Genomic DNA, 25,829 nt, shown 5'->3' with positions numbered 1-25,829 from the left:
TTCTATAAGTATCCATCTCTCTACTCATGTTTAAAACTCCTTTCACCAAAGCTTGGTTACTCGTGTTCTCTCTTCCAAAACGCGGAGGAAAAACCTCAAGGGCATAAAGCAACATAGTCTGAAAAGCCCACAAAGACCCATTCTGACTAAACGGTAAAATCAAATAGGGAACACCTCTGTCCGTAGTATGCGGCATAAGACCACACACCCAGCAATTAGTGATGTTCACCACCAACTGATGTTGATGCAATAACTGTATGAATGAGGTATTTACAAATTCTGACCTTCTAATCTGTTCGTGTTCAGGTAAAGTATGAAAAGAATGCAAAGAAGTAGTAGCAGGTAAAGTCGTAGGTTGTAAAATGGGTGCAGAAATCAGTTGAAGAGAAAATACAAACCAACCGACCAAAGCTAACGTCATGCTAAAAAACATCAAAAGACATGTGATCAGAAAACATTTGCTATGCATAATTTTACACAGTTTCTTCTTAAAGTTCATTTTCTCAACGGCTCTCTCAATCTCAAAAAACTCCATCCTTTAAACGATGCTGTTCACGGCGGTTGGTTTTCTTCTGCTAAGGAATGCTTCTGTCAGCCCAGGGAACTCCCTTAGACCAACCAGAACCGTCGACCTTGCGTCTTCGGCTTGCACTCTCTAGTCTTTACACCGTGACCCTACAGCTGCACCCGGATGGTGGTTCACAAAAATATACCAAAAAAGTTTCTTGGCTGAGAGAGTTCAGTTCCAAAAATCAAAAAGGAATTATTCACTTTATTAGTTCATTGTCCCTAGGTCGTAGATTATAACGGTATTTTCCAGGCTTCGTTTGACTTTGGAATAATAGTTCAGGTTCAGTAGTGTCCAATCTTAGAGACAAAAGCACAGCTTCTTGCAGAACATTGTCACCTTCTTTCTCGGAACCTCTCCATACCAACTCAGCATCGCTAAACGGTGCAAACTTCGGCACCCTTTCAGTCTCGGAATCTGCAATACCTTCACGGACCCACTGGTCATACGGCAGAGGCAACGGTGCTCTCTTACAATGTACGCCGTGGATCCAGTTCTGAGGTCCTCGTAGACAACAAGACTTGGTGTGGGCCGGTCCAGCGGGGCTGATCATTCTTGGTTCGCTGAAAGTTCTTCACCAAAATCCAGTCACCAGGATTGAGGGTGTGACCTGGATCCACAGAAGCTGGCGGCAATTTATCATGAACCTGTTGATACTTAATTTAGTCGTTAAGTCATACAAGTAGTTCACTAGCATAGGATAATCGATGTCACTGAACTTCGTTGGCCTCGGCACTCCCCACACATTTGCCGGACGGCCAAAAACTATCTCCTAGGGACTAAGGCCTATTCGGGAATGTACTGTAGTTCTAGTTGACAAAAGTGCCAACGGCAAAGCATCTGGCCGTTGAAGACCAGAACTCACCTGAATTTTGGCTAACTTTAACTTCAAAGTGCCATTGTAACATTCCACTAATCCAGCTGATTGAGGATGATTTGCGGCATGAAACTTTTGTTTTATGCCCAAACCCTCACATACTTTTTTCATAATCTTCCCCACAAACTCACTTCCATTAACACTCCACACCATCCTTGGCAATCCAAATCTAGGAAAATATTCTTTGACCAGGACTTTGGCAGTGGACGAGGCAGTATTATCTTTTAGGGGGTATGCTTCTACCCATCTAGAAAAGGCACAAACAACTACAAGGACGTACTTTAAACTATTGCACCTTTCCATGTGGATGGAATCCAATTGCAAAACCTCGAACGGATACGTCGGAGGCGCAAAATGACCAGCTGGAGTTGGAGTTCCCTTGCCATGATTATACATCAAACACACCATGCAATTCTTGACCACATTCTCCGCACATTTGGGAATTCCAGAATTCTGGCACACTGGAGCCAACAACTTACAAATTACTTTCACACTAATGTGAGACAAACCATGTGCCATTGTAACCACCGCAAGCACATATGCATCCGGCAACATCCATCTTTGGTGTTCTGATAACTCAACCCAACAACCAGTCGAATCCAATTTACCCGTAGTTTCTCTCCATACGCTCTTTTCACTTTCAGTAGCTTCAGCTTGGATTGATTTCACACTCTCAATTGTATCTTCACACATTCCCACTGCACCAATCCATCTCGTAGGGCCTGAAACATACATTCGACTCATCACATTCCTCACTGTTTCTTTCGCAACTTCATCCGCAAATGCATTACCACGACCAACATCATCCGTAACCTTTCGGTGAGCACTACACTTCACATTGGCAACTTGCTTCGGCAAAGTAAGTGACTCCAGAAGCTCGTTCACCAACTGTCCATGTTGAATCTTAGTCCCATGCGACATCAGAAATCCTCTTTCTCTCCACAAGCGTCCAAAACTGTGGGCAACACCAAACGCATACTGACTATCGGTGTACACATTCACTCTCTTTCCCTCAGATAAAATACACGCTCTCGTTAATGCAATCAACTCTGCTGCTTGCACCGAATTATGGCTCACTCGTGCAGTTTCAACAATTGTGCATAATGTCATTACGGCATATGCTGCAGTCGTATCACCATTTGGGAGCTTGTAGCATGACCCATCAACCCATAGCGTACCATCAGGATCCAAAAGAGGAGTGTCTTTCAAGTCGACTCTCCCCTTCGTTTCCTCTACCGTCCTCAAAAAACAATCATGCTGTTCCTGACCATCTGTATCCACAGAAATCGGCAACAATGTCGCTGGATTCAATACATTGCACCGCTTGATGTGCACATGACTAGCCAAAAGCGTCAACTCATAACCCGACAACCTCGCACTAGTAAGGCGCTGGGTTTTGGTTCGATTTAATAAAGTATCCACTGCATGTGGAACCATCACAACCAACGTATTATCCATCACCAATCCAGCAGACTGTCGATGGAAACAGCCGCTGCCGCTGTAGCTCTCAAACAGCTTGGCAACGCTCTAGCTACCGGATCTAAAGTTGACGAGAAATACGCACATGGACGCTGCTTATCACCAAACTGTTGAGTCAAAACTGAAAATGCACAACTCTCTCTCTCGTGGACATAGAGTGTAAAAGGCTTACTGTAGTCAGGAGTACCCAACACTGGAGCAGAACACAACGCATCACGCAATTCAGAAAATCTTTTCTGACAATCGTCGGACCAAGAAAGAGGATTCGGTGTATCCTTACAAGTCAATGCCAACAGAGGTTTCACCAGCAAAGAAAAATGCGGAATCCACTGTCTACAATACGACGTGATCCCCAGAAAAACACGTACCTCTCTCTGCGTACTAGGCACAGTCATTTGAGTAATCCCTTGAATTCGTTCTGAGGTCAACATTCTTCCCTCCTTTGACAAGAGATGACCTAAGTAGGTCACTTCTTGGCGACAATACTGCAACTTAGAAGGTGACACTTTAGGATGCAAGTCCGACAGATGTCGCAACAAAGAAAGAGTAGCTTCTTTACAAGTTTTCTCATCATCAGAGGCCACTAACAGATCATCCACATACTGAATAAGAGCAGCACCAGCAGGCAACACAAGAGTATCAAGTTGAGTTTTCAAAGCCTGACTATAGATAGAAGGACTTTCACAATAGCCTTGGGGAGCTCTCTTAAACCGGAAGCTGCGGCCTCCTAAAGAGAAGCCAAAAATATCTCTACTCTTCTCAGCAATTGGAATACTGAAGAAAGCATTTTTCAAGTCTATGACTGAAAACCAGGCAGCTGAAGCCGGAATCATGGTCAGCAAAGCAGTAATGGCTGGAACAACTGGGAACTGTGGCACAACAATCTTATTAACTTCTCTAAGATCGATCACAAACCTGTAAACAGGTGGCTGAAAAGAATCAGTACGCTTCAAGACAGGCAAAACCGGACTGTTACACACTTTACCTCTCGTTTCTTCAATCACATCTTTCTCAATTAAATCATAGATGATTGCTAAAAACGCTCTTTCACCATCGCGAGAAATCCTATATTGGGGGATGCGTTGCAATTTAACATTTGCTTTAAGCGTTACAACGTAAGGTGGAATCTCCAAAAGACCCACATCATTAGGACCAGTAGCCCAAAGAGTATCAGGGAGAGAACACAATTCCGGTGGAAGCCGATCTCGAGACAAATACACCGGAGAGATCACTTTCTTACCCAATGTAAGCTGTACTCCTGAAGGAGAACAATGCAATGTTGCATGCAACCTTTTCAACAAATCCAAACCCAACAGATTCTCACCACAACCTGTCGTTAAAATGAGAAGTGCTTCCAACTCACAAGGCCCTATAGAACGAGACAAAGGACTAGAAACTGAATTACAAACTGGGGCTCCAGAGAATCCTACCGAAACATTCGTTAAGCCAGACAAAGGTGCGCTAGGGAGTTTAGAGTGCATGATAGAACTCTTCGCTGCACCAGTATCCAAAAGAAAAGGCTCTACCACACCTGATGTGGCTACTGCAACATAAGGCCCACTCTGATCTACTGGAACCGACACTACTCCCTCTCTTTGTCCATGGCTGTCCTAGCAATCATTATAATCAGCATTCTCACTCTCAACATAATAGTCATCAGCATAGTACTGAGTCGGCTGACCAGATGCAATTTTCTGTTGATCAAAACGCACCACGTCCTCTACCCCTAGACACTTGCTGAAAACCACCACGGCCTCTCGAGGCCGTCATACCACTCGCGCGCTGTCGCAACATAGGGCACTCATTTTTATAATGGCCTTCCTCCCTACAATACGCACACTGATTTAAACCCCAGGGTGGTCTTGGAGGAAAATACCCAGCGTTCTGTGGCGGTCTCTGAAATGGGGGAGGTTGCTAAAACTGTGGGCGTTGCTGTGACTCTTGCTGATTCGAGCGAGGCGGATACGCCTGCTGCAAAAGAACCTTTGTCTTTAAGTCTTTGGTCTTTTTCTCTACTTTTTCTTTCTCGTCCTTATCCCTATTCTCATAGTACTGTGCAGTCGCCAATATCTGGGCCGACGAGGAAACAGCCACAAAACTCTCAGAATCTTTCAACTTATTACACAGTTCAGGCAGTAAGTTAAAGACAAACTTATCTACCAACAATCTTTGCCCACCTTCCGTGCTCATATCCTGACCACTGTGATCTATAAACGTCTCTTCAAACCTTGTGAAGAAGTCAGACACACTCTCATCTTTCTTCTGCTTACATGCTGCTAACTTGTCCCAATTCACTCGTAACGCTGGCATCATCGTCTTCATTAAATTAATAATTCTACCTGGCAATTCCGTAACCAAAAGTTCAGGTTTAGCACCTCCCTGTTGTCTACCATCCGCAGCAATAATATTCGCCCAAGTATCTCCTAATTCTACCACATGATTCTCATGACGAATCTTCGCCCACAAAGGTTGAGGTACTACATTACCCAGCAACATGTCAACGTCAGCTAAATTCATTATACACGCATCTACTGTCTGAGACAACTCTTCGTAGTAACCAGCAGGATTCTTACGAGGATCAGGTAAGGTCTGCTTAAGAGCCAAGACCTCTGCTCTCTTCCAAGAAACATGTACCCATACTCGCTGAAAATGAGCCGGTGCGGCAACAATACCCTGATTTACATTAGCCTGAACTGCTTCCTTCCATACAGGAGGAACTTCTCTCATGGGATACTGTTTTCTTCTAACAGAGGATTCAGGTTCGTGCAATGTCTGAGGCGGAAGGCTAGATCTAAAAGCTAGTATAGTCTCTACGGCATCTGTAATATCAGATTCCACTATCATCCCTTTAGCAAAATCCGACTGAACATCAAGTAGTTCCTGCGGGATTAAACCCAAATCATTATCTTCCCATTCCTGATGCAGAAACATACACATTACATTAAAAACATACCTTTGCTTAGGTGGTTCCCACTGAAAGAAAACATCCATAACCGCTGGCAAACTATACCTTGAGGCATTTATAATCCATTTACGAGCCAACAAATCCAACACAGCCCATTCCTCGGAACCAGGAAGCTGACTACGACTCTGCTTACGTTCCGAAACAGGGGTCACATTCAGTGACCCAAACAATGGAGACGATAAACTAGAAACAGTTTCTGTCATTCGTTTTCGAACAGAAGGAGAAGAAACAGTCATAAGAACAAGAGAATAAGTGTTTTGAGGCAAAGAAGGTGTAGGAATAAGAACAGTAGGAGTCTCCGATGCAGAAGCGGAAGGCAAAGGAGTTTGAGGCAAAGCTGATAGCAAAGCTGGCAACCCTAGAGTGGGTTGCGCAGGAGGAGGTAAAACCATCTGTGGAGTACCAGGTGGCTGGACAACCGCAGAAGGTTGAACAACAAAGGGTGGAACAACCGGTGGTAATTGAGGCGCAGTAGCACCCTGCACATAAGGAGGTGGCAATCTCAGTAAATGAGAGATCAAAGAATCTTTTTCAAGATCTGCAATCGCTTTCGGAGGAGAAGACGGCAAGGCCGGATAACATTTATCTATGGCCATGCAACGTTGCCTATCTGACACCTCATTTGCTTTATCTTCTTCGTTTTCTTTAAACTTCCTAGCAGCTTGCATTATTGATACATCCTTTTCTCTTTTATCTCTTTTAGCTTGTTTAATTTCTCGTTGTCTGGCTTCTTTATGCCAAAGGCGAAAGGAGTCAAACATTGCCGGCCGGGCTTTCTTCCTAAATAATCTAGTTTCTAAATTGTCTAAAATCTCTGTATTAAAGCTACCATGTTGGGGCCATTGTAAGACACCCTCTTTTCTAGTGTAGTGGACCCATACTTCATTGAACGTAATGGGGCCGACGCCGTGTTTAGAATAGAGCTCATAAGTCGGAGTTCCAACCGGAGATATCGGACACGAATCCTCCAATCGGGAATCCCTGTTGCAACCACAACCAAACCAAGTACCAAATTTGCTACGATTAGGCATCTTCGCTCACTAATCGAGCTTCAAACTTCAAGGGATTATCTCTACCGATACACTCGTAAATATACAAGACCCTCGGCTTTGGAAATTGCAATTTTCAAATCAAAACTAAGGACCAAACAAACTAAGAACCAAAGGACCAAAAACGAAGGACTGGGAGCGACCCACGTATACTTAACTGAGGTATCAGTCACGCCACCAGAATACCCGTCTATCGTCTCGCCGTACAAAGCATCACAAATGGGTTCAAGACAGGGCGACAGTCAGGGCAGCAGTCCTTCGTAGCCATCAGGAAAGCGGGAAGCCTCGCAGAAAAGACCTTAAGTCCACATTCGACATGCCGGGGTCGATGAAGTGGTGGCCGTCCTCCAGAATTTCCTCACGAAGCTCCTCACGAACCTCAGGCTTGGACCGGTACTGCTGAATTTGCCCCACGTTGGAAGCACCAACTGAAGAACCGGGTTATTTAAAACCCAGCGGCGCCAGGGGCATGCCCAAAGTCTTCGGGTTCCACCTGTCTGAGAATACAGAGACACGGAAACTTCTTGGTGGCGTCAAAGATCAGATTTATTGGCTGCAGCCAGTAACAGAAGTCCTAGAAATCATCACGGTATGAGTTCTCAGGAGACTGCTCAATTTTACAAACCAAGCCATTCCTTTTTATGCCAAAAATCACATTCCAGACAAATACCTAATATTTACAAACTGTCCAATCACATGTATTCACACCAAAGGTATCGCATGACAGTAAAACCCACTTTTCAGTTGCCCAGCCCATCATCAATCATCAGTCCAACCCAACATTCTTCTTTAGACAGGTCGAACGAACCTATAATAAAAGAGGCCACAACCCAATCATAAATAGACCATAAAGAAAGGAGCAGAAACAGGTGAGAGTAGGATAAGGCATATTTGTGTGCAATAAAACTTTACGATGTCCTGTGCTCTGATCCTTAATCTTGATCAACTAAAGGGCAGGAACTGGTGTAACAAGGTCAGCTTCAGGCAACAGGGTCAGTTCACTCAGGTCAAACAGAAGTCAGCACGAACTGGAGCTAAGGTGTACATGTCCTTAAAAAGACTAGTTAGCCACAGTCATCGGCCTATGTGAGGGCAACCACAAAATGGCAGCCATACACAAAATGGAACCCAAGGGTTCAGAACGAAATCCCTAAATACGTAGTGAATCCATCGGTCTAACATGATGAAAACACTCATACTTGCCACACTAACTAGTTACGGTTCGCTAATATCAAATTCGTAACAAAACCATGACCTTTATGAAATGGGTTCAGAATTCATGGAACCTCATTACGATCAGGCTCTGTTTTACTGGCAGACCAGTATTTTATTGTCCTGGCTGTTACAAAAATTCGGAGAAGCCCTGAAAGTCAGTATTTTCCCCCTCATAAGCGCATATTTTAAACAGTAAAACCAAAAACAAGTTGCAGTGTTCTGGACCTGCGAAGTTAATAACTGTCTCATAAATAAAGTAAAGACAGAAAGTAAAGCCCCTATATACACTTTAGAAAGACATTTTGTTTATAACTCGCTCATCTTAAATCAACAAGGTCTGTGGTGCAGAGCAGAGTGCAGTTGCGCAATGCTGTCTTTTAATGACAACTCGGGCACCTGGTCACAGTGTGACCGGACAGGTGTGCCCCAGCACCGGGCCGGCAGACAATTAAGTAACAGACCCTGCTTTAGCCAGCCTTTGCCAACTGGGCCCCTCTGGGCACTCCCTGGCAATCAATCAGATGCAGAGCAAATATGCACGGCAGGCCACTCTGTCCCTCGTGGGACCCGGCCAAAATATGATGTGAGGCCCCAACAACATAGCTGTTCTTCGTCAGCTACTGAAGTAATTAAAATTAAATAGTCAACAGTCTGCTGACTATCGGACTTGACAGCTGAGCATCGAAGCCTCAGGCTGAGGCGCAAAACATACATAGGTCACAACCAAGGTGCACGCTATGTCAATCTTTATTTAAATAATGACTCGACACTAAATCAGTCACCACGAGAGCTGCGATCGTCCCGATCAGCGCGCAGCTACCAGCCCAGCCCCACAGCCACCAGCATGGTACAGATGATGTCGCAGGCAGCTGAAAATGAAGTACTCGCACAATTGAAAGTCTTCAGCTGTAAACGCAGGGCAGGCAGGCGAAGATAACCCATATGTTAAATAATATAACCACATTTTACAAGAGTGAGGATATCTCACTCTACTTACTTTGAGAGGTGAGCTTCAGCGGCTGCAAACTGGTACGGGCCCGGTCTCCTCGTGATAACAACCGGCATGAAAATTCAACAGCCGAGTGTATTCTGGGATCTAGAAGTCACGGCGCCTTTCCTGTGCTTGAGGTTAGTAGGTCAAGTTTGCTGCTGCTAGTGCCAGCCGCTTTTGCAAAAATAGGGCAAGACCGCGGCTCCTGTCTTCTGTTCAGTGTGAGTCTCCTGCTGTTTACCCTATTGAAGCACCCTGGGGCGGCGGAGGGTTGTTCACCTAATCACTGCTCTCCGCTCACATTTCGAAAAAATATGATTACTGCGTGGTCTCGTTTTTTGGGCTGCAGTCAGAGTGGCGAAATGTGCGCCGGCGGGACTTTCGCATGCAGGAAGCAGTGCAGATAATGTAACATTGTAGGACTAGAGCAGATATTTAACTGTTGAGCTGCTGGTGCTCGAGTCGCAAGTGAAGTCTTCTGCGGCCCGGGGCACACAAAGGTGGCGCCGGAGCGTGCTAGCACCTGGCGTAGGCGCGGTCGCCTTTATAATTTATTTGGAGACACTGTGTTCGTTCCCAAGTAAATGATAAAGGAGGCCGCAACAGGCGGCCGCCTCAAGAAGAGTGCCGCCTGGGGCGGACCGCCCCCTCGCCCCCCCTAGCTACGTGGATGTTCCCGCTCGTCCTCCTTTCCTGATAAACTGCAGGATCTTCTGGGTCACATCACCTCTATCTGGACGGGATATCTTATTTATCGAGTTTCCTTTTATCAGTGTCTTCTCACAACTTCTAGTTTACACAGTATCTTGGACTCTGCTGAGTCGATAAACTTCCATCCCTGTTATATGCTCATTGTATATGAAAAATCAATAAAGAATTGAGGTATTAAAAAGACACAGGGAGTGGCGTCACTTAACATTTGACTTTGACAATTCCAAAGGAAGAGACATTACTGAATTTATAGATATGATCAGAACAAATGTAAAGTGATAAAATTAACAACCAAGTCTCACTAAAATAGACATTCAATTTAAAATTCTACTGAACTGTGTGCAGTACTCATGGTGAAATATGAGAAAGGTTTTGCCAACAAAATGTGGGACAGAGGGTCTGGTCTATGCCCAATAGTCACGTGTGAAGTTCTAGTTAATCCCCATAGTTTGGAAGAATGGGCCAGGTTTCAATGAGACCTCAGCACGACCCCCAAATGTTTTAGTGTCACTCGTGATGGGTGACGCTTGAGGGCTCTGATGTATGCACGTCCGAACTAATGTCGCTGTCGAGGCATTCAAGGCTGCTTGCATGACAATGCTACAAAGAGTTGACGCACTCACTAATCAACAATGTACTGATGCCAAGCGTACTGATATTGGGGCCTCTGTGAAGGAGAACAATATTTTTGAGTAGTGAAATGCCCCTCCTCTGTTCTTCAGACCAGTAACACCCACTCATTTTCATGATACAATGCAAACTGTGTGAGAAATTTCTGGTTCATACTTGATATCTCTATCTTAGGAATGAGTTGTTTCAAAGATAAATTGCTTTTTTTGTCAGTGAATCTTTGTTGAGAGAGGAAGGTGGTTACTGTAAAGAAAACAACTAAGCCTGGAAGAGGCCGGTATCTTAATAATTAAGAAGTCAGTTGTGCTCTTAAATCAGAAACTCAAGACCTAATTAGGGCCTACATTTCAGTCTTGTTCGAGGATATAAAACTGTATCAACTATAAGGAATAAGCGACAGACACAGAAAAATTGGAAATAAACTGTTCCTTTAATTGTCGCTTTGACACATGACTAAGGCTCCCGGTTTTCCGTTTAAACGGATTTTTACATATAAATACAGACGGAAAACGTTTAATTTTTTGTCTGTATTTATATATAAAAACGGGAAAATACTTATAAAACAAATGATCCTCCTGCCTCTGTGCTCCTCTGTAAAATCCGAGTCAGAGGTGCACTGGGGCGGTGCTGCCCTGAAACTGCTCCAGAGAGGGGGAAACTGAGAGCGCCGTGCCTGCAGAGACACTCAACCACCCCTCACAGCACTAGATCACGCAAGATAATCGTCAGAGCAATGCAAGCAGCCGATGTCCATTAAGAGGTGTGAAAACACCCCAGGACATCGTCTGCAGCTCCAGCAACATTTTGTTTTGTGTTGTATGGGAGGGGGAAGGAGGTGGGGGAGCTGGGGGCCGAAATGCCTTCAACAACTATTAGCACAAAGCTTTTAGGGTTCAGCAGAACTTCACCCTTTTTCACTTTTATTTGTAACCATTATTTTATGTTTAGTACACAGACAAGGCATGCGCCGACTGTCATGGCACCAGTCAGTGCAGGCAGGGGCTCTCTGATGCAGAACTATAAACATCGACATTCCTATCCTGTGCTGACAATGGTGATTTTCATCCTCCCCTTAAAAAATGTCATTTTTGGAACCGTACCGATAGTGGGTAACAGAGCAACGACCCAGGTTCATTTGACTGATTACTGAAAACGATTGCGAAGCAGCAATGCAAACAAACACTAATGGGTTTATCATTGGTTTCGCGGTTCTTTGGGTGAGTTGATACCCGATGTCCCAAAATTCATTATCAAATGTTTAGGATTGGAGAAGTCTAGTGTATTCTGTTTGCTTCTTTGCTAATATTATGCCTGGTGAGAACGTTTTTATACTTTTTGTTTCGACATTCCACCTTACAGCTGATATACATTTAAAGTAAAGTTGCTTTTAGGGGTCAGAAGAACTTCACCCTATGTCTTTTATTTTTAACCTTTTTTTCTTTAGTTTAGCACACAGACAAGCCATGCATGCTCACTGTCCTGGGGTCTAGTCTGTATATGACATACTTGGCCTGTGGTTCAACGAAAGTAAAGTGCGTGGCTCATCACAATGGCCGCTCGGGTGCCTTTCCTCGCCTCAGCCCTCTACCCTTGCTCCCTCCATCCCCTCCCCTCTCCTTCCTTTCCAGCACTTGTGTAAAACAAGGAAGAGAACAAAAGCGCTCCGAAATAGGACACTGCCAGACTGCGAAGACACTGACAAGTATCACTCAGTGCTTTTCTTCTCGCTAGCACACTGGTTGGTAATGTACAATGGCCGCTCAGGTGCCTCTCCTCGATTCTTGCGCTGGTCTGTGCCTTACAGACGGTGCATACACTTGTGCATTAATTGCTAAGCTGCATATCCAAAAATAGTATTTATGTATGGACGGCATGTTTTCAAAAGGGACACTTTTACATTAGACGTGTTTAAGATGTTTCATGTACACCACGTTTTGTAAACACTCTTCAGAAAGTTGTTATGGTTCAAGGGGACATGTGGTTAAAAAGTGCAGCGCATTCTTAACAATTAGAAAGGGCAGAGCTTTCCCACGAAAACCTATACATTTAATCCATATATTCCATTTAGAGGCATGGTGCAAGAAGCCCACAATATTCAGGGAGGCCCCATTTCTTTAAAGGCCTATGAATATCTGAGATATGGGATGCTGTGGGGAATGATCTGATATTCTTCAAGCAGACACTCTCTGTGATGGTCGATTAAATGTGAGTAAAAGAGGTAGTAATGCGTTTACATTATGCAAGACAGCTTCGCAAATGGGACCTAATCAAAATCACAAATTAATGCATCTTTTCTTAGAGGACAGGGAAGAAATTGACTCCCAATATGTAAAGTGCACTAAGCATGGGCTCCAATAAAAAAAAACAGCTATAACAACCTAGTGCAAGTGTGCATGTCAATTTAAATAAATGTGGAAAATGACAAGCTTTAGCGTTTTTTTTTCTTGCGTCAAAAAATAAATGTGAATTAATACAGATAACATGACCCAAAAATAAATATGGATAAATACAGACGGAAATGTGGAGAAAAAAAATACCATAAAACCGGGAGCCCTACACATGACTTATGTCAAATTTTATTTGATCTGGTGTTTAAAACTCCATGGCATTTTCCTCTGTTTACTTTCCTATGTACCACACTGTGGATTTGAAAAACCTGCAAATAAATTATTTAAAAAAATAAATAAGCTGTCCAGTTTAATTGCAAAATTGACCAAAATACTCATATATTCATTGAAATACAGATATATTCATTAAAATACAGACTGCCACTTCCAGTTGTCACCTTTCTGTAAATACTGTTTAGTCCTCTACATCAGTGTTTGGAAGATGCTTGTCTGAAGTGAAGCTATAAATACTTTTTCACAGCAGCCAAGTCTGAGGCCCTGCACTTGTTTGTGTGAAATTAATTCACTGCTGGAGCCTGGAGGCGGCGATTCCATCAGCAGCCACCAGAGGGCGCTCCCGCCTGCTGATGAAACCCGCTGAGCAGCACAATGTTTGAAAGGGAGAAGGGTTTCCTCTTCCAGGTCAGCGGCGGCAGAGACAGCACCAGCAGCGGTGACATCACTTCCGGCCTCTCCTGGTGTGTCCAGCCTGCTGCAGAGGAGGAAGGAGCCCTGTCTGTCTGTGCAGTTACCTCCATTTACAGACCCTCACAGACCCCAGATCTGCCCCCCTCAGACCCTAGAACTGCCCCCCCCAGGACGAGGACAGAGCCTGGACAGGTTTCTGCTCAGGTAGGAGAGCTGCTAACTCACTTGGCTGCAATTTATTAATCACTGGATCAGATCCCTCCCCCCCATTAATGGTGTCGTCAGGAGAACTGCTGAGGCTGAGTGGGGAGCGGAGGAGGTGAGGCCTGTCCAGAGGGGGGGGGGAGGTGAGGCCTGTCCAGGGGTGCAGAGGAGGAGAGGCCTGTCCAGGGGTGCATGGGAGGTGAGGCCTGTCCAGGGGTGTAGAGGAGGTGAGGCCTGTCCAGGGGTGCATGGGAGGTGAGGCCTGTCCAGGGGAGAAGAGGAGGAGTGGCCTGTCCAGGGGTGCATGGGAGGTGAGGCCTGTCCAGGGGTGCAGAAGAGGTGAGGCCTGTCCAGGGGTGCATGGGAGGTGAGGCCTGTCCAGGGGAGAAGAGGAGGAGTGGCCTGTCCAGGGGTGCATGGGAGGTGAGGCCTGTCCAGGGGTGCAGAAGAGGTGAGACCAGACCAGGGGTACAGAGGAGGTGAGGCCTGTCCAGGGGTGCAGAGGAGGAGAGGCCTGGCCAGAGGTGCGGAAGAGGTGAGGCCTGTCCAGGGGGGTGATGAGGTGGGGCCTGTCCAGGGGGTGCAGAAGAGGAGAGGCCTGTCCAGAGGAGTGCAGAGGAGGAGAGGCCTGTCCAGGGGGGGTGAGGAGGTGAGGCCTGTCCAGAGGAGAAGAGGAGGTGAGGCCTGTCCAGAGGAGTGCAGAGGAGGTGAGGCCTGTCCAGGGGTGCAGAGGATGTGAGGCCTGTCCAGGGGTTCAGAGGAAATGAGGCCTGTCCAGGGGTGCAGAGGAGGTGAGGCCTGTCCACGGGTGCAGAGGAGGTGAGGCCTGTCCAGGGGGATACAGAGGAGGTGAGGCTTGTCCACGGGTGCAGATGAGCTGAGGCCTGTCCAGGGGGCGGGGGGGGCAGAGGAGGTGTGGCCAGTACAGGGGGGCAGACGAGGTGAGGCCAATCCAAGGGGCACAGAGGAGGAGAGGCCTGTCCAGGGGTTCAGAGGAAATGAGGCCTGTCCAGGGGTGCAGAGGAGGAGATGCCTGTCCAGGGGCAGAGGAGGTGAGGCCTTTTCAGGGGTGCAGAGGAGGAGAGGCCTGACCAAGGGTACAGAGGAGGCGAGGCCTGTCCAGGGGTGCAGAGGAGGTGAGGCCTGTCCAGAGGAGCAGAGGCGGTGAGGCCTGTCTAGGGGTGCAGAGGAGGAGATGCCTGTCCATGAGTGCCGAGGAGGAGAGGCCTGTTCAGCGGTATAGAAGAGGTGAGGCCTGTCCAAGGGTGCAGAGGAGGTGAGGCCTGTCCAGGGGAGTTGAGGAGGTGAAGCCTGTCCAGGGGTACAGAGGAGTTGAGGCCTGTCCAGGGGTGCAGAGGAGCTGAGGCCTCTCCAGGTGTGCAGAGGAGGAGAGGCCTCTCCAGGGGTGCAGAGAAGGCGAGGCCTGTCCAGCGGTGCAGAGGAGGCGAGGCTTGTCCAGGGGTGCAAAGGAGGAGAGGCCTGTCCAGGGGTACAGAGGAAGAGAGGCCTGTCCAGGGATGCAGAGGAGGTGAGACCTCTCCAGGGGTGTAGAAGAGGAGAGGCCTGTCCAGAGGAGTGCAGAGGAGGCGAGGCCAGTCCAGGGGTGCAGAGGAGGTAAGGCATGTCCAGGGGCGCAGAGGACGTGAGGCCTGTCCAGGGGTGCAGAGGAGGAGATGCCTGTCCAGGGGTGCAGAGGAGGAAAGGCCTGTCCAAGGGCAGAGGAGGAGAGGCCTGTCCGGGGTGCAGAGGAGGTGAGGCCTGTCCAGGGGTGCAGAGGAGGTGAGGCCTATCCAGGGGAGTAGTGTCTTTCTTCGGGGGACTGTGCATAGCACCGCGAGGCTCAGTGCGGAGTGAGAAGCGCTGTATGGTGTGGAATGAAGTCTGGGCTCCTCTGTCCTTAATGAGAATCCTTCACCGAGAGCTCCTGGGAGAAGCACCGAGAGGTCTGTCCAGGGGTGCAGAGGAGGTGAGGCCTGTCCAGGGGGCAGAGGAGGAAAGGCCTGTCCAGGGGTGCAGAGGAGGCAAGGCCTGTCCAGGGGGTGCAGAGCAGGAAAGGCCTGTCCAGAGGAGTGCAGAGGAGGTGAGGCCAGTCCAGGGGTGCAGAGGGGGTGAGGCCTGTCCAGGGTTGCAGAAGAGATGAGGCCTGTCCTGGGGGTACAGAGGAGGTGAGGCCTGTCCAGGGGTGCAGAGGAGGTGAGGCCTGTCCAGGGGTGCAGTGGAGGAGAAGCCTGTCCAGGGCTGCAGAGGAGGAGAGGCCTGTCCAGGAGTGCGGAGGAGGAGAGGCCTGTCCAGGAGTACGGAGGAGGAGAGGCCTGTTCAGAGGTATAGAAGAGGTTAGGCCTGTCCAGGGGTGCAGAGGAGGAGATGCCTGTCCAGGGGCAGAGAAGGAGAGGCCTGTCCAGGGGTACAGAGGAGGAGAGGCCTTTCCAGGGGTGCAGAGGAGGTGAGGCCTGTTCAGCGGTGCAGAGGAGGAGAGGCATCACCAGGGGTACAGAGGAGTGAGGCCTGTCCAGAGGCGCAGAGGAGGTGAGGCCTGTCCAGGAGTGCAGAGGAGGTGAGGCCTGTTCAGAGATATAGAAGAGGTGAGGCCTGTCCATGGGGTGCAGAGGAGGTGAGGCCTGTCCAGGAGTGCGGCGGAGGAGAGGCCTGTTCAAAGGGATAGAAGAGGTGAGGCCTGTCCAGGGGTGCAGAGGAGGGGATGCCTGTCCAGGTGCAGAGGAGGTAAGGCCTATCCAGGGGAGCAGTGTCTCTCTTGGGGGGACTGTGCATAGCGCCGCGAGGCTCAGGGCGGAGTGAGAAGCGCTGTATGGGGTAGAATGAAGTCTGGGCTCCTCTGTCCTTAATGAGAATCCTTCACCGAGAGCCCCTGGGAGAAGCACCGAGAGGCCTGTCCAGGGGTGCAGAGGAGGAGAGGCCTGTCCAGGAGTGCAGAGGAGGAGAGGCCTTTTAAGAGGTATAGAAAAGGTTAGGCCTGTCCAGGGGTGCAGAGGAGGAGATGCCTGTCCAGGGGCAGAGGAGGAGGGGCCTGTCCATGGGTGCAGAGGAGGAGAGGCCTGTCCAGGGGTGCAGAGGAGGTGAGGCCTGTTCAGGGGTGCAGAGGAGGAGAGGCCTGACCAGGGGTACAGAGGAGGTGAGGCCTGTCCAGAGGCGCAGAGGAGGTGAGGCCTGTCCAGAGGAGCAGAGGCAGTGAGGCCTATCCAGGGGTGCAGAGGAGGTGAGGCCTGTTCAGGAGTGCGGAGGAAGAGAGGCCTGTTCAGAGGTATAGAAGAGGTGAGGCCTGTCCAGGGGTGCAGAGGAGGAGATGCCTGTCCAGGGGCAGAGGAGGAGAGGCCTGTCCAGGGGTGCAGAGGAGGTGAGACCTGTTCAGGGGTGCAGAGGAGGAGAGGCCTGACCAGGGATACAGAGGAGGCGAGGCCTGTCCAGAGGTGCAGAGGAGGTGAGGCCTGTCCAGAGGAGCAGAGGCGGTGAGGCCTGTCCAGGGGTGCAGAGGAGGAGAGGCCTGTCCAGGAGTGCGGAGGAGGAGAGGCCTGTTCAGAGGTAAAGAAGAGGTGAGGCCTGTCCAGGGGTGCAGAGGAGGTGAGGCCTGTCCAGGGGAGTGGAGGAGGCGAGGCCTGTCCAGGGGTACAGAGGAGGTGAGGCCTGTCCAGGGGGTGCAGAGAAGGAGAGGCCTGTCCAAGGGTGCAGAGGAGCGAGGCCTGTCCAGGGGTGCAGAGGAGGAAAGGCCTGTCCAGGGGTGCAGAGGAGGAAAGGCCTGTCCAGGGGTACAGAGGAGGAGAGGCCTGTCCAGGGGTGCAGAGGAGGTGAGGCCTCTCCAGGGGTGTAGAGGAGGTGAGGCCTGTCCAGGGGATGCAGAAGAGGAGAGGCTTGTCCAGAGGAGTGCAGAGGAGGCGAGGCCAGTCCTGGGGTGCAGAGGAGGTAAGGCCTGTCCAAGGGCGCAGAGGACGTGAGGCCTGTCCAGAGGTGCAGAGGAGGCGAGGCCTGTCCAGGGGTGCAGAGGAGGAGAGGCCTGTCCAGGGGTGCAGAGGAGGAAAGGCCTGTCCAAGGGCAGAGGAGGAGAGGCCTGTCCGGGGTGCAGAGAAGGTGAGGCCTGTCCAGTGGTGCAGAGGAGGTGAGGCCTATCCAGGGGAGCAGTGTCTCTCTTCAGGGGACTGTGCATAGTTCCGCGAGGCTCAGGGCAGAGTGAGAAGCGCTGTATGGGGTGGAATGAAGTCTGGGCTCCTCTGTCCTTAATGAGAATCCTTCACCAAGAGCTCCTGTGAGAAGCACCGAGAGGCCTGTCCAGGGGTGCAGAGGAGGCGAGGCCTGTCCAGGGGGCAGAGGAGGAAAGGCCTGTCCAGGGGTGCAGAGGAAGTAAGGCCTGTCCAGGGGGTGCAGAGCAGGAAAGGCATGTCCGGACGAGTGCAGAGGAGGTGAGGCCAGTCCAGGGGTGCAGAGGAGGTGAGGCCTGTCCAAGGGCAGAGGAGGAGAAGCCTGTCCGGGTTGCAGAGAAGGTGAGGCCTGTCCAGTGGTGCAGAGGAGGTGAGGCCTATCCAGGGGAGCAGTGTCTCTCTTCAGGGGACTGTGCATAGTTCCGCGAGGCTCAGGGCGGAGTCAGAAGCGCTGTATGTTATGTTATGTTAAAGTGCATTTTTATAGCGCTCGGCTACTCTAAAAGAGTGTCCCGGCGCTTTCCACAGGCAGCTACAGTGTATAGTCAACATAACAAGAAAAAAACAGAACCCAAAAGAAAGAGAAAAAAAGCCCACCTAAACAGAATGATTAAAAAGCCAAGTCTTCAAGTTCTTCCTGAATTGAAGCAAATTGGGAGTGCTACGGAGTGCCAGTGGAAGCGAATTCCACAGCTGGGAGGCCTTGAGGCTGAAAGAGCGCCCCCCAATGCGGGCCTTGCTCACGCGTGGAACCACAGCAGTGAAAAGGGATTCCGAACGCAATGAGCGAGCAGGGCGATAGAAAGCCAATCTTTTCTTCAAATATCCTGCGCCTGAGCCAAACAGAGCCTTGTGCACCAGCGTCAGGGATTTGAAAACAATCCGCTTCCGGATCGGCAGCCAATGAAGCGTCTGCAGCAGCCCAGAAGCCCGTGCTCGTCTGTGCAGACCAAAGATTGCCCGGGCTGCAGAGTTCTGTGCCACCTGCAAGCGCTGAACCAAGTAATCCTGAAGGCCTAAGAAAAGGGCATTGGCATAGTCTAGCCTAGATCCGATGAGCGCCTGCACCGTAATCCGTCTGTGCTCCGCAGACAATAAAGGAAGGAACTTGCGGAGCATTCTGAGGATGCCGAAACAGGTGCCGGACAGGCCAAGGACGTGCGCTCTCAGAGAGAGTTTGTTATCAAGCTTAACACCCAGGTTCTTGGCAACCAAGGAGGATTGTGCCGGAGGACACATGGCAGCCGGCCACCACTGCCGCCACTCGGGATCGAAAGCACAACCGAAGAATAAAACCTCCGACTTACTGGAGTTGGCCTTCAGACTATTCCGCTGGAACCAGCCGAAGACCCTGTCCAGGCAGTCCCGAATTCTCTCTCCATCAAATGTCTGATCTTTTCCACAAGTGAAGAGGAGTTGCGTGTCATCGGCGTAGGGCACGATCTGGGCTCCGTAAGCCTCAACCGCAGCCGCCAGGGGGGACATAAAGATGTTGAACAATGTCGGGCTCAACACAGAACCCTGTGGAACCCCAACTCCCAATGGCGGCATCTCGGCGGAGCTCTGGGAAGCCCAGACCGTCTGGCGGCGGCCCTCCAGAAAAGATGTAAACCATCTGAGCACCGTCCCCCTTAGGCCGATGTCGTAGAGCCTGGCGAGAAGTGCCTCATGGGGGACGGTGTCGAAAGCCGCCGACAGGTCCAACATGACTAGCATGGCCTTGCCACCCACATCCAAGGTCTCCCTGATGATCTCAGAGACCTCCACCAACGCCGTTTCCGTACTAAAATTCGGACGGAAACCGGATTGGGATGGATGGAGCAGATTGTTGGACTCTAGGAAGTTCGACAAGACGCCATGAACATGTTTCTCAGTGATCTTCGCCAAAGCCGGGAGAAGTGAAATTGGCCTATAATTGGCCAAGACCTCGGCATCAAGACCAGGCTTTTTCATGAGGGGGATCACCATCGCCCTTTTCCAGGTGCGTGAGACACTCCCCTCCCTCAAGGAGGCATTGAGGATCGGGTTGACCAGGGGATTCACCACTGCCGCCATCCCGGCCAAAAATTTGGCGGGACAGGGGTCAAGTGGGGAGCCAGATTTAAGACTGGCTAACAGAGTCCGGGACATGTCACTGGAGACAGGTGGAAAGTCCTCCAGGATAGCCATAGGCATGGCCGATGTTCCAAGTCCTGCCCCGAGATCACAGCAACCCTCCACCGCGCTCTCCGAGAAGGAGGCCTGAATTGCCTTAATCTTGTCGGTGAAAAAGGTGGCAAGTTCACACGCCCACACATCAGGTGATACAGGCGGGGGTGAATAAGAAGTGGGAGACGTGAACTCCTTCACAATCGTGAAGATCTCCTTACAGGAGTTTGCCGACGCCTCAATCCTCCTGGCAAAGTATTCCCGCTTGGCACCAAGAATATCACGGTGATAAGCCTTCACCGCCGACCTATAAACGAGTTTAGCCTCCCCATCATATTGATGGCGCCAGGCCCGCTCAGCGACCTTACATTGGCTGCGGGCCATGCGTGGCGCCTCTGTAAACCATGGCGCAGATTGCCGTATCACCGTGGACCGGGGGGTTGCCCTAGGGGCAAGGTCATCTAACCTCTCAGTCAGCCATCGCTGCAGGGCCTCCGTGTCTCTTTCCGGATCCCCCGAGAGAGGACAGGGATGTTCCGTGAGCGCCTGCTCCAACATAGCAGGCGTCACTCTGTGTAACGCTCTCGAGGCCGATCTGGGCACCGTGGGGGCGCAGATGTCAGACCGCCCATTCTCCAACACAGAAAACCCAATCAGCCTATGATCCGACCAGAGCACAGGCCACGTTTCAATGTCAACAATTGGGACAGAGGAGAACACTTGATCAAGGGTGTGCCCTTTCTCATGCGTAGGCCCGACACAAACGGTGCCAGGCCAAGCGGAGATGTAATGTCCAGCAATTTAGCCCCGTCTGGGTCGTCCGTGACGTCAAGATGAAAATTGAAATCGCCTGCCAGCAAACAGTGCTGTGTAGACAGCGCCAGCTCCGAAATGGCTGTCTGTAGGTCCTCCCAGAAGGAGCCCACCGGACCAGGAGGCCTGTAGACCAACAGACCCTTAAGCGCTTGGCCTGGAGACAGTCTTAGCGTAAAACCAAGGGATTCAGAGCCCTCAATGGAGTTCACGGGAAGAACTGAACAAGAAATGTTCTTCCTCACCACCACAGCGACTCCGCCCCCCCTGCCCTTAACTCTGTCTTGGCGAAAAATGTTATAGGTAGGAGGGATCGCAGTGAAGATATCCGGATTGGACGCCTCTCCCAACCAAGTTTCGGTCAGGAGTAGACAGAGAGGATTGTCCCTGACCAAAAGATCATAGATGTGATGGGCATGTCTTCCTACCGACCTTGTGTTAAGTAGCAGACAGAGATGTTTCGCGTGCACCTCAGTTGTCCTAAGGGCGCTACGCTGCGCCCCAGTGGGCGACCAACCGCAGGCCGGGCAGCGTCGTTTACCCTTGTGTCGACCAGGAAAAACTGAGCGACACTGGCTAGATGTAGTACGCATGGCGCGGAGCGTCGCCGAGGTATAGTGGATCATCCTCGCCCACGCCAAACCAGAGTCCTACGCCGCCGCGCAGCCTCCGGGACGCTGACGGGCGCAGACGGGCAGGACTTCGGCACGACTCAGGCATGGGGTGGAATGAAGTCTGGGCTCCTCTGTCCTTAATGAGAATCCTTCACCGAGAGCTCCTGTGAGAAGCACCGAGAGGCCTGTCCAGGGGTGCAGAGGAGGCGAGGCCTGTCCAGGGGGCAGAGGAGGAAAGGCCTGTCTAGGGGTGCAGAGGAAGTAAGGCCTGTCTAGGTGGTGCAGAGCAGGAAAGGCATGTCCAGACGAGTGCAGAGCAGGGAGGCCAGTCCAGGGGTGCAGAGGAGGTGAGGCCTGTCCAGGGGTGCAGAAGAGATGAGGCCTGTCCTGGGGGTACAGAGGAGGTGAGGCCTATCCAGGGGGTGCAGAGGAGGAGAGGCCTGTCCAGAGGAGTGCAGAGGAGGTGAGGCCAGGCCGGGGGTACAGAGGAGGTGAGGCCTGTCCAGGGGTGCAGAGGATGTGAGGCCTGTCCAGGGTGCAGAGGAGGTGAGACCTGTCTGGGTTGCAGAGGAGGTGAGGCCTGTCCTGGGGGGTACAGCAGAGGTGAGGCTTGGTCAAAGGGTCCAAAGGAGGTGAGGCATGTCCTTTTCAGGGGGTTGCAAAGAAGGTGACGCCTGTCCAAGAGGTGCAGAGGAGGTAAAGCCTCCCCAGGGGGAGGAGAGGAAGTGGCCTGTCCAGGGGGAGTAGAGTAGGTGAGGCCTGTCCAGGGGTGCAGCGGTGATGAGGCCTGCGAAGCTGATGCAGAAAAGTTGAGGCCTGTTCCACGGGGGTGCAGAGGATGTGTGGCCCGTCCAGGGGTGCAGAGGAGATGATGCCTGTCCTGTGGGGTGCAGAGGAGATGCCTGTCCAAGGGAGCAGAAGAGGTGAGGCCTGTCTCGGGCGTGCAGAGGATGGTGAGGCCTGTCCCGGTGCGTACAGAGGAAGTGAGGCCTGTCCCGGGGTGAAGAGGAGGTGAGGCCTGTCCTGATGGGTGCAGGGGAGATGCCTGTCCACGGTGCATAGGAGGTGAAGCATGTCCTGTCTAGGGGGTTAAGAGCAGGTGAGGTCTGTCCAGGGGTGCAGAGGAGGTGGTACCTGTCCTGAGCCGGGGGTGCAGAGGAGGTGAGGCGTATCCGGGAGGGGTGCAGAGTGGTTGAGGCGTGTCGAGGAGGATGCAGAGGAGTGGAGGCGTGTCGTCTGCTGGGATGAAACCTGCCCTGTAGGGGTAGGAGGTGAGGCCTGTCATGTTCTCTTGGTATGAAGAATGTGGACCGCCTCAGCCGCTGCTCTCACCGCCCAGAGATGCTCCTTTCCAGACATATCATTTTATTTTAAGAGCTCATAATCCGAGTTTTTGAAAAGTATCTGGAGTTACCACAGAGCCGCAGATGGCTCGTGACAAAGGCACACATCTCTTCCAAGCATGGAGTTTATTTTTTAAACCACTGTCTTTAGTAAAGTAACCAAGACTACAACCCCCAGAATGCACTTACGTATTACATGAAAGTACAGGCATGAATATTCGGGGATCACTCTACGGAAATATTTGGTACTTCCCAGGACATCATGGCAGAGAAGAGTAGAACAAGGACAAGGACATGTGCAAGGACGTTCATTCTCAGCCTCTTTCTGCAGATTGTGAGTCCAATGAGATCTGTGATAATATGAATCTCTCTCAAGGAGATTTCACACAGTTGTATCTATTTCAGGGAGAAATACAATGAAAAACAGAGGGCGCCTCAGTCTCTGGTATCCTTGGATCTCTGGACTGACCCTTCCCTGGTCCTGCAAGAGAGGACAAACCATGTGTTTAGTCTGGCCTCTCAAAGGGAGCGAGAGCTGGCTCAGTATCCTGGTCCAGCAGGTCCCGTCTCCCATCCTGGTCCTCACAAGGCCTCGGCTCACGTCCTGGCCCTCACAAGGCCCTGGCTCACGTCCTGGGCTTCACAAGGCCCCCGGCTCACGTCCTGTTCTTCACAAGGCCCCCGGCTCACGTTCTGGTTCACACAAGGCCCTGGCTCACGTCCTGGTCCTCACAAGACCCTGGCTCACGTTCTGGTCCTCACAAGGCCATGGCTCACGTCCTGGTCCTCACAAGGCCCTGGCTCATGTCCTGATCCTCACAAGGCCCTGGCTCACGTCCTGGGCTTCACAAGGCCCCCGGCTCACGTTCTGGTTCACACAAGGCCCCCGGCTCACGTTCTGGTTCACACAAGGCCCTGGCTCACGTCCTGGTCCTCACAAGACCCTGGCTCACGTTCTGGTCCTCACAAGGCCATGGCTCATGTCCTGGTCCTCCTAAGGCCCTGGCTCACGTCCTGGTCCTCACAAGGTCCAGGGCCACGTCCTGGTCCACCAGACCCCAGCTCAGGTCCTGGTCTACCAGGCCCACGCTCACGTCCTGGTCCTCACAAGGTCCACAAAGCCCACGCTCACGTCCTGGTCCTCACAAGGCCCCGTCTCATGTCCTGGTCCACCAGGCCTCGGCTCACGTCCTGGTCCTCACAAGGCCCTGGCTCACATCCCGGTCCACCAGGCTCCAGCTCACGTCCTGGTCCTCACCAGGCCCTGGCTTGCGCCCTGGTCCCCACAAGGTCCTGGGTCATGTCGTGGTCCACCAGACCCTGGCTCACGTCCCTGTCTACCAGGCCCATGCTTACGTCCTGGTCTTCACAAGGCCCGGCTCGCGTCCTGGTCCACCAGGCTCCAGCTCACATCCTGTTCCAACAGGCCCGACTCATGTCCTGGTCCTCACAAGGCCCCAGCTCACTTCCTGGTCCTCACAAGGCCCCAGCTCACGTCCTGGTCCTCACAAGGCCCCAGCTCACGTCCTGGTCCTCACAAGGCCCCAGTTCACGTCCTGGCCTTCACAAGGCACCGGCTCACATCCTGGTCCGTCAGGCCCCGGCTCACATCCTGGTCCTCACAAGGCCCCGGCTCTAGTCCTGGTCTTCACAAGGCAATGGCTTACGTCCTGGTCCTCACAAGGCCCTGGCTCACGTCATGGTCCTCACAAGGCCCTGGCTCACGTGCTGGTCCTCACAAGGCCCTGGCTCACGTCCTGGTCCTCACAAGGCAATGGCTCACGTCCTGGTCCTCACAAGGCCCTGGCTCAGCTCCTGGACTACCAGACCCCTGCACACATCCTCGTCCTCACAAGACACTGGCTCACGTCCTGGTCCTCACAAGGCCCTGGCTCACGTCCTGGTCTACCAGACCCCTGCACACATCCTCGTCCTCACAAGGCCCTGGATTACGTTCTGGTCCTCCCATGGCACTGGCTCACATCCTGGTCCTCACAAGGCCTTGGCTCACGTCCTGGTCCTCACAAGGCCCTGGCTCACGTCCTGGTCCTCACAAGGCCCCAGCTCACGTCCTGGTCCACCAAGCCCCTGCTCACGTGCTGGTCCATACCAGGCCAAAGCTCACGTCCTGATCCTCACAAGGTCCTGGCTCACGTCCTGTCCACCAGGCACTGGCACATATCCTCAGCCTCACAAGGCCCAGGCTCATTTTCTGGTCCTTACAAGGCCCCAGCCCACGTCCTGGTCCTCACAAGGCCCCGGGTCACATCTTGGTCTTCACCAGGCCCTGATCACATCCTCATCCTCACTAGACTCTGTCTCACATCCAGGTCCTCACCAGACTCCGGCTCACATCCTTGTACTCACTAGACTCCGGTTCACATCCAGGTCCCTACCAGGCTCCGACTCATGTCCTGGTCCTCACAAGGCCCTGGCTCACGTCCTGGTCCTCAACAGGCCCTGATCACATCCTCTTCCTCACTAGACTCCGGCTCACGTCCTGGTCCTCACTAGACTCCAGCTCACGTCCAGGTCCTCACCAGGCCAAGCCGGAGAGGGAGATCAATTGATTGTTGGCCCACAATGCCACCTCAAACAGGAAGCAGACATATGCAAATCAGCTTTAGACCTCTTCCAATAGGGCAGTCCACCCTGAAGAGCCAATCCAGATCCTTTCTGAACCAGAACACAATCAACCCAAGACCGGTTTCAGCCTATCTGGGCCTTGACTGTAGGGTGCGGCTTCATTCCAGTGGTGCAGCGAGCACGGGACCCACATCTGGGCTCTGTCTGTAGGGTGTGACTTGATTCCAGCGGTGCAGCGAGCACGGGACCCACACATGGGCACTCCATGGGCGTATTTATGAATAAGCAAAATGATGGGTGGGATGTTTGAGTTCGTCCCAGGCTCTGGTAATTACTCTGGGACACATCCAAGCCCAGCCTTCTTGTTCTTGCCCTCCGTTGCACACCAGCCTGCAGCCAATCAGAGTGTTTTAGACAACATTACTTCCAGATGTCTGCTCCAGTAGTCACAGC

General features: G+C 51.4%; 1 protein-coding gene across 1 annotated transcript in view; it reads left to right on the top strand.

Annotated features, from left to right (window-relative positions):
- Positions 1–13,591: 13,591 nt before the first annotated feature.
- Positions 13,592–25,829, top strand: part of LOC147666688 (uncharacterized) — a 61,894-nt gene continuing 49,656 nt past the window's right edge. Inside the window, exon 1 of the mRNA XM_086948965.1 lies at positions 13,592–13,724. The gene's annotated coding sequence lies outside the window, so the exon portion shown is untranslated. The remainder of the gene's footprint in view (positions 13,725–25,829) is intronic.

This window comes from Lissotriton vulgaris, unplaced genomic scaffold, assembly GCF_964263255.1.
Source record: "Lissotriton vulgaris unplaced genomic scaffold, aLisVul1.2 SCAFFOLD_6625, whole genome shotgun sequence".
In the NCBI taxonomy this organism is placed as follows: Eukaryota; Metazoa; Chordata; class Amphibia; order Caudata; family Salamandridae; genus Lissotriton; species Lissotriton vulgaris.
The sequence above is the reverse complement of the archived record's forward strand: the minus strand, read 5'-3'. Positions and strand labels throughout refer to the sequence as shown.